Genomic DNA, 9921 nt, shown 5'->3' with positions numbered 1-9921 from the left:
GTCCCATTTTTGTTTTTGCTGTTCTGTCTTATATGCAAGCACAGCAGGACACAAGCTAAATCAAATAATGGTATCAAATAATGGTCAGTCAAGAAACATTTATTGAAGTGCCTACAATGTGCCAGACTGAGCCTTAGCAATACAAAGAAAGCCAAAAGGCAGTCCCCACTCTCAGGGAGCTTACAGTCTAAGTACAGCCTGCATATATACAGGATAAATTGGAGATAATCAATAGAGGGAAGGGGGACCAGGAAAGGCTTCTTTTTATAATAAGCATTTTTACTTATAGTTTTGTCGTTTTTGTTTTTTTGTTTTTGGTGAGGCAATTGGGGTTAAGTGACTTGACTAGGGTCACACAGCTAGTAAGTGTTAAGTGTCTAAGGCCGGATTTGAACTCAGGTCCTCCTGACTCCAGGGCCGGTACTCTATCCACTGCGTCACCTAGCTGCCCCTACTTATAGTTTTGAGTTCCAAATTCTGTCCCTCCTTCCCTCCCTCTCTTTCCCCCTCCCCGAGGTATTATACATGTGAAATTATGTAAAACATGACCAAATTAGTCATTTTGTATAAGAAAACTCAAATAAAAGAACAAATGAAAGAAGGAAAGTGAAAAAGAACATGCTCCAGTCTGTGTTCAATCAATATCAGTTCTTTCTTTGGAGGTGGATAGTGTGCTTCATCATGAGTACCTTGGGATGGTCTTGGATCATTGTCAGGAAAGGCCTCTTGAAGAAGATGGGATTTTAGCTTGGACTTGAAGGAAGCCAGGGAATCCACAAGATAGAGATGAGGAGGGAGAGCATTCCAGGCATGCGGGACAACCAGTGAAAATGGCCTGAGTTGGCAGATGGAAGGAAAACCAAGGAGGCTGCTGTAGAGCGCCTAGTGGGGCTGGTGGAAAGTCAGTGGTAGTTTCCAAACCTTTAAAAAAGTAAAGCAAATTGTCTGTTTCTTCATGTTCATAAGGCCCATTAAATCACTTCCTAAGGACGTGGAGAGGTGCACTTGGAAATATCCAGCTTCTAGAATTTGTCCAAGTTTCATGTCACAGCTCAGGAAGCAAACAGCAAGGGCTTTATGACAGAAATTCTATCCGGTGATTTAACAGCATGGGAATTTGATGGAAGTGAGAAACCTCCAGCAAATGGCCATCTAGCCTTTCTCTGCGACACTGGAAAAGTCACTTCACATCTGAAGGGGAGGGTGGGCTCTGGGAAGATCTCTAGAATTCTAAGTGTTAGACTACTTGCTGATCTCCATCATTAGAAGGAATTTCCTTCTACTAATGAAATCATGGGTGTGGTCGAGAAAAAAATTCCCCCTGGAACAATCAACACAGTGTACATCCTCTTATTAAAACCTTAATGAACGAATGAATAGTGGAAAACAAATAAAAATCTACTAAGCCCTTTCCTATTCTTCCACCAAAGTTAGGAAGAGTTTAATTTACCAGGTCATTTTAAAAAGGTAAAATCTGAAAACTGAATTTACATTTTCAGTTTAAGTGAATTAGTTTGATTTTGCTAACAGGCATTACTTATACCACAGCCAAAAAGCAGTTTGGGGCTGTAGAACTCAAGTCTCAAGCACCTCATAGAACTTTCCTTAGTCAGTGTTCTTTGAGACATTATAGAGTATAAAAGAGGTTCCATAGCATTGGAGCAGGGAAGATACTATTTCAGTTTTTTAAAAAATGGAATAGGGGCATCTAGGTGGCACAGTGGATATAGCACCGGCCCTGGATTCAGGAGGACCTGAGTTCAAATATGGCCTCAGACACTTCACACTTACTAGTTGTGTGACCCTGGGCAAGTCATTTAACCCTCATTACCCTGCCAAAAAATGGGATAGAGTGAAATAAGATAACCATAAGTCATTGTAGTTCAATTCCTGGCAAAATTTTAGACTGTATTATGAAGAGAATATTTAGTGATCTATCTAACAAAGAAAGTAGTGATTGAAAAGAGCTGGAATGGCTTCAAGATCCAGCCATGTTGGACTACCCTTATTTTCCATTTTGACCGGAATATTAAAACTAGACACAGTTTGCTATAAGAGAGTATTTTGTTCTGCTAAATCAGATTTCACTATTCATTTTCCATCAGCAACTCTGCTCAGTTCCAACTTCATGAACCATCATGCCGATGTAAGCTGATCACCTGAAATCTCACCGCCACGGACTAAACTCCCACAGTTTCTCCTCCTGGTGAATCATGGTATTTTGTAGTCCTAAGTCGCAGCAGGGAGGGTACATAAAAGGGAAGAGAGGAATGTGTGATGTGTCCTAATCAAGTCCATGGATAAATAATTAAGGAAAGAACTACAGGAGAATGGGTGAGGTTGCAAAGGCAGGGATTGAAACGGAAAGAAAGAGGAAGATCTCAACCCAGTGGTGTGAGGGTATCCCACTGAAGACCATTCTCATGGGTGGAAAGATATAGTTTGTAATGGGTGATAGGGACCTTACCATAATGGGTCTAATCTTCAGTGAGTTGGTGCATAGGGAAACCATTTCCTCTGACATAGTGTTGTGCTTCTGTGGACATCAAGTCCTCAAGTGAAGGGAAATTAGAGCTCCTAAGGATAAACTGGAATCTAGAAGGGTGTGAGGGTATAATCATGGCAAATTGGGAAGTCAACAAATTATAACAAGCACTTACTAAAGATCCGACCATTCTGGAGAGCAATTTGGAACTATGGCCAAAAGGTTATAAAACTGTGCATACCCTTTGACCCAGTAACTAGGTCTGTATCCCAAAGAGATCATCAAAAGGGGAAAGGACCTATTTGTACAAAAGCAGCTCTTTTTGTGGTGGCAAGGAATTGGAATTGGGGAATGGCTGAACAAGCTGTGCTATATGAATGTAATGGAATACTATTATGCTGTAAGAAACAATGAGCAGGTGGATTTCAGAAAAACCTGGAAAGACTTAAGTGGACGGATCCTGAGTGAAGTGAGTAGAACCAGGAAACATTGTACACAGTAACAGCAATATTGTAATGATGATCAGCTGTGAAAGACTTAGCTCTTCTCAGCAATACAATGATCCCAAGGCAATTCCAAAAGACTTATGATGGAAAAATGCTCTCCACATCCAGAAAAAAGACTATGGGGTCTTAATGCAGATCGAAGCATACTATTTTCACTTTTTTCTTTCTCGTGGTTTTTCTCTTTTGTTCTGCTTTTTCTTTCACAACGTGACTAATCTGGAAATACATCCACATCCACATTCATATAACCTGTGTCTGATTGCTTGCCATCTTGGGGAGGAGAAAAAGAAGGACAGGAAAATTGGGAACTCAAAATCTTACAAAAATGGATGTTGAAAACAATTTTTTTCATGTAATTGGGAAATAAAATAAAATACTACCAACCCCTCCCCCCCAAGCACTTAGTAAGTATTTGCTATGTGCCAAGCACTGTGCTAAGAAAAGATCATTGGAGAAAAAAAAATCATTGGGATACTTCTGCCATGAATTGATGTTTGTAAGAGTGAGACACAACAGAAAAGAGGGGTGAGGGAGAAAGATCAACAAGGCAATAACAGTAATAATGATAAGAAGTTAGTAATAGAAGAGGGAATAGACTTACTGTTTTGGAAGCTTTAGTTTCATGAGGAACACAAAAAGGGTACGATCTCAGCAGGGGGCCCCTGGTAATACTATTCTCACAGAAGGAATTAATGAGTTAATTAATCAAAGGAGTCAGTCAACAGTCAACTATCATTTAGTGAGTGCCTGCTTTGTGCTAAGCACTGTACTAAAGAGTGGCAAGAGACCAGTCTCTGCTTTCAAGCAGATCACAGTCTAATGGACTTAGTCCAATTTTAAAGAATAAAAGTTCAGAATAGACAGAAATAGAAGAAAATAAAGAGAATAAGGTTAAGAAAGCCATTTTAGGGGGAAAAAACCCCTTACAAGTGAAGGAAGTTGGAGGGAAGAAGAGAAGCGGGAATATTTTAATTAACCATTTAACTGAGAAGGGGAAAAGGAAGGAGAAGAATTAAATAACTAAATAAGAAGAGATTGAGGGTTAACAAATTGGAGGAGGGGTGCTGAGGATGAGAAGAAGAGAGCTGTTGTGGGAAAAGGGTTGTGTTATAGTAAATTGAGCAAAACTAACTGTAATTATAGAGACAAAGTACTACCTTAAAACAGGAAGGGGAATGCACGTGTACACACACACACACACAGAAAAAACTCCTAATTCAGGAAAAAAGAAATGCTAAAGACACAAATGGAGGAAATATGAAAATCTAATAAAATGAGAGTGACAGATTGGTTAAGAAAACAAAACCTCATACTCCGTGGTTACAAGAAACACATCTAAAAGGTAAAGACATACATAGAATGAAAATGAGAGGCTGGAACAAAATTTACTAGGCAGCTGGTTAATCTACAAAACCAGGAGTTGGAATCATACTGTCAGACAAAGCAAAATCCACAATATAAACAAAGATAAGAAAGGAAATTGCATTTTGGTGAAAGAAACTGTAGACAACAAACCAACATCAATATTTTTTTTAGTGAGGCAATTGGGGTTAAGTGACTTGCCTAGGGTCACACAGCTAGTAAGTGTTAAGTGTCTGAGGCCGGATTTGAACTCAGGTACTCCTGACTCCAGGGCCGGTGCTCTATCCACTGTGCCATCTAGCTGCCCCTCAAACCAACATCAATATTAAACTTATATTCTCCATATTGTTAAGAGGTTTTTTCAGTCCTCATTCTCTTTGATCCTTTCTGCAACCTTTGACGTTGTCAGAGATCATTAGGGAAATAGCATGGTAAAGCAGAAAGACCATCAGATTTGTAGTCTGAGAACCCAGATATGAATCCTTGTTCTGCCACTTGCTACCTGTGTGATCTTGGGGGATTCACTTTACCTCTCTGAGACTCAGTTTCTTCTGTAAAATGAGGGTGTCAGACTAGATGGCCTCTCTTACGTCTTTACAATTCTAAAAATATGGGTCAAACTGCTTAGTTCTACTTCTTTTCTTTTCTATTCACTTCCTCACTGCCCAGTGTCTCTTACAATATGGCCTCTGCCCCCACCACTAGACTAAAACTTACAAGTGACATTCTCATAGTCAAATCAGATGCCCCCTTTTCAGTCCTCATCCTTCTTGACCCCTCTATAGCTTTTGACACAGTTCCTTACTTCCTATTGAATGACCTCAATCATGTCACCTAAACTTTTGGTGTGTTTCCATTTATTTATCAGATGGGGATTTTTTTTTCTCTGCCATAGCAGGTCATAAGGCTCAAATGAGGTGACAATCCTTTTAAAGTTCAAAAGTTCTAAGAAACGTAGGGAGGTATTTGATAACAGAACAAAGGTACTAAGTTAGCTGCAGCTGTGTTCTGTCTGTCCATTTACTTGGCCCCTTACCATCTGCAGTGCAAAAATCATCCAGATAATTTTGTTGCTGAATCTGTTATGTGAACAGTGGATTGTATTGGGTTATTCAGTATAAGTAGCTCAAGAAAAGATTATTCTTCTGAACCATCTGCCATATTAGGGGAAATAGTTATATATCTATATCTATACACACACACACACATATATATATATACATACATATATATGTGTGTGTGTATGTAGATATGTGTTATTTTTTAGACTGGGTTCTTCAACCTATATTTTTTTTATTTAAAAAAAAAAAACCATGGCGCTTTTGTTTATCACAACATAGTCATTTTCCAGTATCCTCACACTGTCTCAGTCATTTAACCCTCCCTGGTAAAGAAGAAAAACCAGTTAAGCTTAAGCTACTAATAAGCAACCATGACTGACAACCCTCTGAACTTAGAGTGCCCTTCCTCTCAGCTGAGGATAGGGGAGTGTGTTATGTCATCTGATATTAAGGAACAACCAAGATTGATCATTGCAGTGAATCTGAGTTTAGTTGCTCTTTAATGTTTTCATTGATGTTATCATGGTCATTTTATATATTGTCCTGAGTTCAAGGAACTGGAAACTAAGGGAGTGCTCATCAATTGGTTAATGATACAACATATTATGGAATACCATTGTGCTCTAACAAACTTGGGAAAACTTCTGTGAACCAATGTAAAATGAAGTGAACAGAACACATAGGGGGTGGTATTTGATACCACAATTTATACTATACATTACATTTATACTATATGTTACATTATATACTACACTAGAGTATGTCTGTATTTATACTTACTAAATATATTTACACACATGTACACTAAATATGTATTTATGTATAAATATATAGAATAAATATATTTGTACTAACCACTTATAACTACAGTATTATACAAATGCAGTTTTGGGTGGGAGGTGAAGCCAAGAAGGCAGAGGAAAGGCAGTGACTTCCCAGAGCTCTCCGCAGGACCTCTCCAAATACCTTCAAATAATGCCATAAGACAATTCCTGGAGCAGCAGAACCCACAAAAGGACAGGGGGAGATAATTTTCCAACCAAAGAAAGCTGTTTTTATTGGTATTTCCCCTGCAATATCACCATTACTTCTTAATAACTTTCTTCCCCCACCTCTACTCCTAGAATCTTCCCTTTTGAGAAAAAGGGAGCAAGGGGGCGGCTAGATAGCACAGTGGATAAAGCACCGGCCCTGGATTCAGGAGTACCTGAGTTCAAATCCGGCCTCAGACACTTGACACTTACTAGCTGTGTGACCCTGGGCAAGTCACTTAACCCCCATTGCCCCGCAAAAAAACAAAAACAAAAAAAAACAAAAAGAAAAAGGGAGCAACCCACAAATTGCATTTACTACATATGCCTTATTCTGTACCTATAGTCCTCCAACTTTACACTGAGAAGAGGGTATGTTTCATTCTCCATACTTAGGAGTTGATATTGGCCTTTGCATTGATCAGAATTCTTATGTCTTCACCCAATTGGGAGGAGTAATCTATCTAACCCTACAGTAAAGTAGGAGGGGAAGAGGATAAGGAGGAAAGAGTGAAAGAAGGGAAGGCAGAGCAGGGGAGGGAGCAGTCAGAAGCAAAACACTTTTGAGGAGGAATACAGTTAAAAGGAGATAGAAAATAGAGTAAGGGAATAGGATAGAGGGAAATAGTTATGATCATTGACTATAATGGCAAAATGTATGGTACCTACTTTGCTGGGATATTGTGAAGAAAATTCTTTGTCAAGTTGAAGGTACTATATAAAAGTTATGATGAACAGGATGCTATCAGAAAAACCTGGAAAGACCTATGTGAACTGAAGCAGAGTGAAATGTACTGTATACAAAATAACAGCAATAGTGTAAGATGATCTATTGGGAAGCTTGTGGTTATTTTCAGCAAGGCAATGATCCAGTATAACTCTGAAGGACTTAGGAAAATTGCAATCCATCTACAGAGAAAGAACTGATGGTATCTGAAAACAGATTGAAGCATAATTTTTTTTTGACAGTTCCTTAATCTGAAGTTTTGGTTTTATCTGTTTCTCTCACAACCTAGCTAATGTTTCCCATGACTACTCATGTATAACTTATATTGAATTGCTTGAGTTCTTGGGAGTGGGAGTGAGAAGGGAGGGAGGAAGAGAAGTTGGAACACAAAGTTTTAAAAAATTGATGTCAAAATTTTTTTTTACATGTAATTTGGAAAACAAAATTCTAAACAGAGCAAAAAAGAATTCTTATGTCTTTCAGTATTGTTTTCCTTTATATTATTGTGGTAATTATGTAGAATATTCTGGTGCCCCTTTCCCCCACACTGCTTCAGTCAATACAATCTTTCCCTGTCTTTTTAGATTCTTCATATTAGTTTGTTTCTTACAAACAGAAATGGTGGTGTTCACATATCACTATTTGTTCAACAGTTGCTCAATCAATGGACATCTACCTTGTTGCCAGGCTTGCGTGAGATCTTTTGTTTTCTTTTTTACTTGCTTGAGGTCCATTCTCAGTATTTATATAGTTGGGTTAAAGGTGGTATGGACAATTCAGTACTGTTCCTTGAATCATACCAAGTTATTTTTCAGGATGCTTTCACCAGTTTACAATTCTGCTGACCAAATGACCATCTTTCCACAGTTCTTCCAGCACTGTTTCTGTCTTTTGTTTATGAACTCTTTTTATTTGGATTTCTTGTGTTATTAATGATTTGGAGCATTCTCTTTTGTGTTGCCTTTCACGTGGATTTCATCAGGGAGCATAGACTGTCTAGTACAGTACACATATAAGGCCAATAAGTAAGTGCTAAGCCACATGTATTTTCCTGTGAGGGAATCAACCTATTTTACTCTTTTGTATATCAGAAGTATAAAGCTCTGGCTAGTCAGTAGTTTGTGGAAAATCTTGATAATGCAGTATTTTCTATCCTCAGCTGTTACCTAGCTGAAATAATCTTTATGAACAAAAGGCTTAGGATTCAAATACTATGACCTTGTTGGTGAGTCTCTTCAGCTTACTTATTAACTACTGAGTCAACTCTAGTAATAATCAAGTGAGGCAAACGTGGTCGCAGGTTCTAAGGCTGCTGTTATTGCTACAACTCTTAGTGTCTGTTTCGGTTTTTAGAGGGATACACAAATTTTTGTCTTACTCAGCTAAGGCCCTTAAGTTTGGTCCCAGTCCTGTCTCATAAACTTTGTTCTACCCAATTTGTAACTATTTTGAGTTAGGAAAAAAGATGCATGAAAAGCATCTCTTGTTTTCTTTATGATCCATCACTGCAGTGCTATAATCAGTAGCAGCTGTGGTGAGTTGTTTTCATTTCATAGTTAGTTCAAAGGCTTTAATAAACCTTAGTGATTTCCAGGATAAATGGGATGATAATAATAATAATAGTTGACATTTTATCTAGTTTGGTTTTTTTTTTTGTGGAGCAATGGGGTTAAGTGACTTGCCCAGGGTCACACAGCTGGTAAGTGTCAAGTGTCTGAGGCCAGATTTGGATTCAGGTACTCCTGAATCCAGAGCCGGTGCTTTATTCACTGTGCCACCTAGCCGCCTCAACATTTTATCTAGTTTTAAGGTTTCAAAGTACTTTCCATACATTCTTTCATTTATCCTCAGAACATCCATGGGATAGGAATGCTTACATCATCCTCATTTTGTGAATCATGAAAGTATAGCAGTGATTTTCCCAAGGTTCTGTAACTATCTAATGTGAGGGGTGAGACTTGAACCCAAAGCTTCTCCATTCCACTGTATACACAGGTCAGATTGGGGAAGGGAGTTGGGGCCAGATCAGTGAGGGTTGGAACCTCGAATACCATGCTGAGGAGGCTGGACTCTACCACTAAGACAGGGTATTGTGTATGAAGCCAAATGTGGTGGTGTCCATCTGTGCTTTGTGCGTCCAGGAATACCAAGGGTGGTGGATCACTTGAGTTGGGAAGTTATGGGATACAGTAGGGTTGGAGCAAACTGGGTGTCTGTAATGAGCCCAGCCCCAATGTGGTGGGCCCCTGGAGAGGGGCAGAAAAGTGGAGCTGGTTAGAGGTTTCATTCCAATCAGTGTTGGGACCAGACTGGGCGAGAAAAGGAGACCTAGTCTCCAAAAAAATCTTTGTTATGTCATGGACTCCTTTGGCAGAATGGTGAAGCCTATAGACCCATTTTCAGACTAGTGATTTTAAATGCATAAAATAAAATATATAGGATTGTAAAGGAAACAAATTATATTGAAATAAAAACAAATTAATAGAAAAATATTAAAAATTCCAAGTTCATAGACCTTTTGAATTCTATTCTTAGATCCCTTAGGGGATCCATATTAAGAACCCCTACTCTAGGCAATGGGAAACCATTGAAGGGTTTTTTGATTTCATTGAAATCATATTTCATTGAAACAGAAAGGAGTATTAGAAATGCAAAATGGAACCAGTTTGTATTTCTGTAGCCATGTCTAATCACCAGTGACAGTGGCACCCTATATCTGGAACCTCCTCAGTGTAATAGGCTGTTATTT

Source organism: Dromiciops gliroides, chromosome X (assembly GCF_019393635.1).
Source record: "Dromiciops gliroides isolate mDroGli1 chromosome X, mDroGli1.pri, whole genome shotgun sequence".
NCBI lineage: Eukaryota > Metazoa > Chordata > Mammalia > Microbiotheria > Microbiotheriidae > Dromiciops > Dromiciops gliroides.
The sequence above is the reverse complement of the archived record's forward strand: the minus strand, read 5'-3'. Positions refer to the sequence as shown.